The sequence below is a fragment of the Nerophis lumbriciformis genome, linkage group LG01 (assembly GCF_033978685.3).
Source record: "Nerophis lumbriciformis linkage group LG01, RoL_Nlum_v2.1, whole genome shotgun sequence".
NCBI lineage: Eukaryota > Metazoa > Chordata > Actinopteri > Syngnathiformes > Syngnathidae > Nerophis > Nerophis lumbriciformis.
Window position 1 is genome coordinate 72,277,077 of NC_084548.2, and position 7,924 is coordinate 72,285,000.

Here is a 7,924-nt window from a genome sequence, read left to right on the forward strand (position 1 = left end):
TTTCGTACGATTGACCACTAAATGGTAACACCCCAATAAGTCTTTCAACTTGTTTAAGTCGGGGTCCACGTTAATCGATTCATGGTAAGTATGCATGGTATGTACCTTTCAGCATTAATGGCGCCTTCACAGATGTGTAAGTTACCCATGCCTTGGCCACTAATACACCCCCATACCATCACACATGCTGCCTTTTACACTTTGACTCTAGAGCAATCCGGATGGTTCTTTTCCTCTTTGGTCCGGAGGACACGACGTCCATTTTCCAAAAATAATTTGAAATGTGGACTCGTCAGACCACAGAACACTTTTCCACTTTGCGTCAGTCCATCTTAGATGAGCTCGGGGCCCAGCGAAGCCGGCGGCGTTTCTGGGTGTTGTTGATAAATGGCCCTGGCTTTGCACTGTAGAGTTTTAACTTGCACTTACAGATGTAGCGACCGACTTTAGTTACTGACAGTGGGTTTCTGAAGTGTTCCCGAGCCCATGTGGTGATATCCTTTACACGCTGATGTCGCTTTTTGATGCAGTACCGCCTGAGGGATGGAAGGTCACGGGCATTCAATGTTACGTGCAGTAATTTCTACAGATTCTCTGAAACTTTTGATGATATTACGGAGCGTAGACGGTGAAATCCCTAAATTCCTCGCAATAGCTGGTTGAGAAATGTTGTTCTTAAACAATTTGCTCAGGCATTTGTTGACAAAGTGGTGACCCTCGCCCCCGTCCTTGTTTGTGAACGACTGAGCATTTCATGGAAGCTGCTTTTACACCCAATCATGGCACCCACCTGTTCCCAATTAGCCTGTTCACCTGCGGGGTGTTCCAAATAAGTCTTTGATGAGCGTTCCTCAACTTTCTCAGTCTTTTTTGCCACTTGTGCCAGCTTTTTTTGAAACATGTGGCAGCCATGAAATTCCAAATGAGCTAATATTTGCAAAAAATAACAACGTTTACCAGTTTGAACGTTTGTCACCGTCAGTTTGTCACCGATTCTGTTCATAACTTTTATGGACAGAATTTCTAGGCGCAGTCAAGGCGTTGAGGGGATCTGGTTTGGTGGCTGCAGGATTAGGTCTCTGCTTTTTGCAGATGATGTGGTCCTGATGGCTTCATCTGGCCAGGATCTTCAGCTCTCACTGGATCGGTTCGCAGCCGAGTGTGGAGCGACTGGGATGAGAATCAGCACCTCCAAGTCCGAGTCCATGGTTCTCGCCCGGGAAAGGGTGGAGTGCCATCTCCGGGTTGGGGAGGAGATCTTGCCCCAAGTGGAGGAGTTCAAGTACCTCGGAGTCTTGTTCACGAGTGAGGGAAGAGTGGATCGTGAGATCGACAGGCGGATCGGTGCGGCGTCTTCAGTAATGCGGACGCTGTATTGATCCGTTGTGGTGAAGAAGGAGCTGAGCCGGAAGGCAAAGCTCTCAATTTACCGGTCGATCTACGTTCCCATCCTCACCTATGGTCATGAGCTTTGGGTTATGACCGAAAGGACAAGATCACGGGTACAAGCGGCCGAAATGAGTTTCCTCCGCCGGGTGGCGGGGCTCTCCCTTAGAGATAGGGTGAGAAGCTCTGTCATCCGGGAGGAACTCAAAGTAAAGCCGCTGCTCCTCCACATCGAGAGGAGCCAGATGAGGTGGTTCGGGCATCTGGTCAGGATGCCACCTGAACGCCTCCCTAGGGAGGTGTTTAGGGCACGTCCGACCGGTAGGAGGCCACGGGGAAGACCCAGGACACGTTGGGAAGACTATGTCTCCCGGCTGGCCTGGGAACGCCTCGGGGTCCCACGGGAAGAGCTGGACGAAGTGGCTGGGGAGAGGGAAGTCTGGGCTTCCCTGCTTAGGCTGCTGCCCCCGCGACCCGACCTCGGATAAGCGGAAGAAGATGGATGGATGGATGGATGGACCAGTTTGAACGTTAAATATCTTGTCTTTGCAGTCTATTCAATTGAATATAAGTTGAAAGGGATTTGCAAATCATCGTATTCTGTTCATCGTGACAACTTCACTGCTTTTGGGGTTTGTAAAAAAAAAAAAAAAAGCGGTAAAGACGTTAAAGCAGCTAACAAAATGAGGGTCACGGGGGTCTTGAATGCGGGAGTTTGTTGCAAATTCTACAAAATCATGTGTTTCCAAAATGCAACACGAGTGCTCCCCTAAATCGGGTCACATGATCCAGGGTCCACTTAAAGGAGTGTAACAGTTGTCCATAAAAATGTAGGCCATTGTACTAATTAGTGCGTCTTTGACATGCTATTTGTGTTATCAGAACAATGGCTCACACATACAACCACAAGGGGCGGCGATTTAGATTTGAGGGGGGGGAAAGCCGAGGAATGCAACATTAAGGAGGATTATGGAAGCACTTGTGACTCCCTAAATTTATCCGGCTTTGTCCTTTTTCACTATAAAGTCACTTTGTTCGAGACTTTTTTTTGTCATCATGTGCTAATGCTGACATGCACTTTAAGAAGACAAAACAATGTCAGCATTCAGGGAAATATTGGAATCCTCCAATGTGGAAGTGAGATACTCTTTCTTTGTACCGTACAGGAATAACAGAATGGTAATAGGAATAATCTGTTCCAGGGTTAAACTGCGGCCATCATAAATGCTTAATTACATGTTGTGTTACATTTTAACATACCTTATTGTCATGCAAGTGTAACATCCATCCATTTCCTACCGCTTGTCCCTTTCGGGGTCGCGGGAGGTGCTGGAGCCAATCTCAGCTGCATTCGGGCGGAAGTACACAAGAAGCACCTAAATGTCATACAAGTGTAACAAGAAGCACCTAAATGTCATACAAGTGGAACAAGAAGCATCTAAATGTCATACAAGTAGAACAAGAAGCACCTAAATGTCATACAAGTGTAACAAGAAGCTATCCAGTGTTTATTTTAGATTTGTTTATAATTGAAAAAAAAATTCCCATAGGAAATAATGGAAATTAAGAAATAGTCTGTTCCAGGGTTAAACTGTGACCATCATAAATGCTTTATTACATGTTGTGTGACGTTTTACCGCACCTAAATGTCATACAAGTGTAACAAGAAGCTATCCAGTGTTTACTTTAGATTTGTTTGTAATTGGAAAAAAATGTTCCCCCTAAATGAAAAAATAATCTGTTCCAGGGTTAAACTGTGGCCATCAAAAAAGTTTAATTTCATGTTGTGTGACGTTTTACCGCACCTAAATGTCATACAAGTGTAACAAGAAGCTATCCAGTGTTTACTTTAGATTTGTTTGTAATTGGAAACATGTTTTCCCCCTAAATGAAAAAATAATCTGTTCCAGGGTTAAACTGTGGCCATCATAAAAGTTTAATTTCATGTTGTGTGACGTTTTACCGCACCTAAATGTCATACAAGTGTAACAAGAAGCTATCCAGTGTTTACTTTAGATTTGTTTGTAATTGGAAAAAAATGTTCCCCCTAAATGAAAAAATAATCTGTTCCAGGGTTAAACTGTGGCCATCATAAAAGTTTAATTTCATGTTGTGTGACGTTTTACCGCACCTAAATGTCATACAAGTGTAACAAGAAGCTATCCAGTGTTTACTTTAGATTTGTTTGTAATTGGAAAAAAATGTTCCCCCTAAATGAAAAAATAATCTGTTCCAGGGTTAAACTGTGGCCATCATAAAAGTTTAATTTCATGTTGTGTGACGTTTTACCGCACCTAAATGTCATACAAGTGTAACAAGAAGCTATCCAGTGTTTACTTTAGATTTGTTTGTAATTGGAAAAAAAAATTCCCATAGGAAATAATGGAAATGAAAAAATAATCTGTTCCAGGGTTAAACTGTAGCCATTATAAAAGCTTTATTACGTTTTGTGTTACATTTTAACGCACCTAAATGTCATACAAGTGTAACAATAAACCAGCAAGTGTTTACTTTAGATTTGTTTGTAATTGGAAAAAAAAATTTCCCATAGGAAATAATGGAAATGAAAAAATAATCTGTTCCAAGGTTAAATTGTGGGCATCATAAAAGCTTTATTACGTGTTGTGTTACATTATAACATACCTTATTGTCATAAAAGTGTAACAAGAAGCTATCCAGTGCTTACTTTAGATTTGTTTATAATTGGAAAAAAACAATTCCCATAGGAAATAATGGAAATTCAAAAATAGTCTGTTCCAGGGTTAAACTGTGGCCATTATAAATGCTTTATTACATGTTGTGTGACGTTTTACCGCACCTAAATATCATAAAAGTGTAACAATAAACCAGCAAGTTTTTACTTTAGATTTGTTTGTAATTGGAAAAAAAAAATTCACATAGGAAATAATGGAAATGAAAAAATAATCTGTTCCAGGGTTAAATTGTGGCCATCATAAAAGCTTTATTACGTGTTGTGTTACATTATAACATACCTTATTGTCATAAAAGTGTAACAAGAAGCTATCCAGTGTTTACTTTAGATTTGTTTATAATTGAAAAAAAAAATTCCCATAGGAAATAATGGAAATTAAAAAATAGTCTGTTCCAGGGTTAAACTGTGACCATCATGAATGCTTTATTACATGTTGTGTGACGTTTTACCGCACCTAAATGTCATAAAAGTGTAACAATAAACCAGCAAGTGTTTACTTTGGATTTGTTTGTAATTGGAAAAAAATGTTCCCCCTAAATGAAAAAATAATCTGTTCCAGGGTTAAACTGTGGCCATCATAAAAGTTTAATTTCATGTTGTGTGACGTTTTACCGCACCTAAATGTCATACAAGTGTAACAAGAAGCTACTCAGTGTTTATTTTAGATTTGTTTATAATTGGAAAAAAAAAAATTCCCATAGGAAATAATGGAAATTAAAAAATAGTCTGTTCCAGGGTTAAACTGTGACCATCATGAATGCTTTATTACATGTTGTGTGACATTTTACCGCACCTAAATGTCATACAAGTGTAACAAGAAGCTATCCAGTGTTTACTTTAGATTTGTTTGTAATTTGAAAAATGTTTTCCCCCTAAATGAAAAAATAATCTGTTCCAGGGTTAAACTGTGGCCATCATAAATGCTTTATTACATGTTGTGTGACGTTTTACCGCACCTAAATGTCATACAAGTGTAACAAGAAGCTATCCAGTGTTTACTTTAGATTTGTTTGTAATTGGAAAAATGTTTTCCCCCTAAATGAAAAAATAATCTGTTCCAGGGTTAAACTGTGGCCATCATAAAAGTTTAATTTCATGTTGTGTGACGTTTTACCGCACTTAAATGTCATACAAGTGTAACAAGAAGCTATCCAGTGTTTACTTTAGATTTGTTTGTAATTGGAAAAAAATGTTCCCCCTAAATGAAAAAATAATCTGTTCCAGGGTTAAACTGTGGCAATCATAAAAGTTTAATTTCATGTTGAGTTACATTTTACCATACCTTATTGTCATACATGTGTAACAAGAAGCACTCCAGTGTTAATTTTAGATTTGTTTGTAATTGGAAAAAAAAAAATTCCCATAGGAAATAATGGAAATTCAAAAATAGTCTGTTCCAGGGTTAAACTGTGGCCATCATAAATGCTTTATTACATGTTGTGTGACCTTTTACCGCACCTAAATATCATAAAAGTGTAACAATAAACCAGCAAGTGTTTACTTTAGATTTGTTTGTAATTGGAAAAAAAAAATTCACATAGGAAATAATGGAAATGAAAAAACAATCTGTTCCAAGGTTAAATTGTGGCCATCATAAAAGCTTTATTACGTGTTGTGTTACATTATAACATACCTTATTGTCACAAAAGTGTAACAAGAAGCTATCCAGTGCTTACTTTAGATTTGTTTATAATTGGAAAAAAAAAATTCCCATAGGAAATAATGGAAATTCAAAAATAGTCTGTTCCAGGGTTAAACTGTAGCCATTATAAAAGCTTTATTACGTTTTGTGATACATTTTAACGCACCTACATGTCATACAAGTGTAACAATAAACCAGCAAGTGTTTACTTTAGATTTGTTTGTAATTGGAAAAAAAAAATTCACATAGGAAATAATGGAAATGAAAAAATAGTCTGTTCCAGGATTAAACTGTGGCCATCATAAATGCTTTATTACATGTTGTGTGACGTTTTACCGCACTTAAATGTCATACAAGTGTAACAAGAAGCTATCCAGTGTTTACTTTAGATTTGTTTGTAATTGGAAATTTTTTTCCCCCCTAAATGAAAAAATAATCTGTTCCAGGGTTAAACTGTGGCCATCATAAAAGTTTAATTTCATGTTGTGTGACGTTTTACCGCACCTAAATGTCATACAAGTGTAACAAGAAGCTATCCAGTGTTTACTTTAGATTTGTTTGTAATTGGAAAAAAAAATTTCCCATAGGAAATAATGGAAATGAAAAAATAATCTGTTCCAGGTTTAAACTGTAGCCATTATAAAAGCTTTATTACGTTTTGTGTTACATTTTAACGCACCTAAATGTCATACAAGTGTAACAATAAACCAGCAAGTGTTTACTTTAGATTTGTTTGTAATTGGAAAAAAAAAATTCACATAGGAAATAATGGAAATGAAAAAATAATCTGTTCCAAGGTTAAATTGTGGCCATCATAAAAGCTTTATTACGTGTTGTGTTACATTATAACATACCTTATTGTCATAAAAGTGTAACAAGAAGCTAGCCAGTGCTTACTTTAGATTTGTTTATAATTGGAAAAAAAAATTCCCATAGGAAATAATGGAAATTGAAAAATAGTCTGTTCCAGGGTTAAACTGTGGCCATCATAAATGCTTTATTACATGTTGTGTGACGTTTTACCGCACCTAAATGTCATAAAAGTGTAACAATAAACCAACAAGTGTTTACTTTAGATTTGTTTGTAATTGGAAATTTTTTTCCCCCCTAAATGAAAAAATAATCTGTTCCAGGGTTAAACTGTGGCCATCATAAAAGTTTAATTTCATGTTGTGTGACGTTTTACCGCACCTAAATGTCATACAAGTGTAACAAGAAGCTATCCAGTGTTTACTTTAGATTTGTTTGTAATTGGAAAAAAATGTTCCCCCTAAATGAAAAAATAATCTGTTCCAGGGTTAAACTGTGGCCATCATAAAAGTTTAATTTCATGTTGTGTGACGTTTTACCGCACCTAAATGTCATACAAGTGTAACAAGAAGCTATCCAGCGTTTACTTTAGATTTGTTTGTAATTGGAAAAATGTTTCCCCCTAAATGAAAAAATAATCTGTTCCAGGGTTAAACTGTGGCCATCATAAAAGTTTAATTTCATGTTGAGTTACAGTTTACCATACCTTATGGTCATACATGTGTAACAAGAAGCAATCCAGTGTTTATTTTATATTTGTTTGTAATTGGAAAAAAAAAAATTTCCCATAGGAAATAATGGAAATGAAAAAATAATCTGTTCCAGGGTTAAACTGTAGCCATTACAAAAGCTTTATTACGTTTTGTGTTACATTTTAACGCAACTAAATGTCATACAAGTGTAACAATAAACCAGCAAGTGTTTACTTTAGATTTGTTTGTAATTGGAAAAAAAAAATTCACATAGGAAATAATGGAAATGAAAAAATAATCTGTTCCAAGGTTAAATTGTGGCCATCATAAAAGCTTTATTACGTGTTGTGTTACATTATAACATACCTTATTGTCATAAAAGTGTAACAAGAAGCTATCCAGTGTTTACTTTAGATTTGTTTGTAATTGGAAACATTTTTTCCCCCTAAATGAAAAAATAATCTGTTCCAGGGTTAAACTGTGGCCATCATAAAAGTTTAATTTCATGTTGTGTTACATTATAACATACATTATTGTCATACATGTGTAACAAAAAGCAATCCAGTGTTTATTTTAGATTTGTTTGTAATTGGAAAAAAAAAATTCCCATAGGAAATAATGGAAATGAAAAAATAATCTGTTCCAGGGTTAAACTGTAGCCATTATAAAAGCTTTATTACG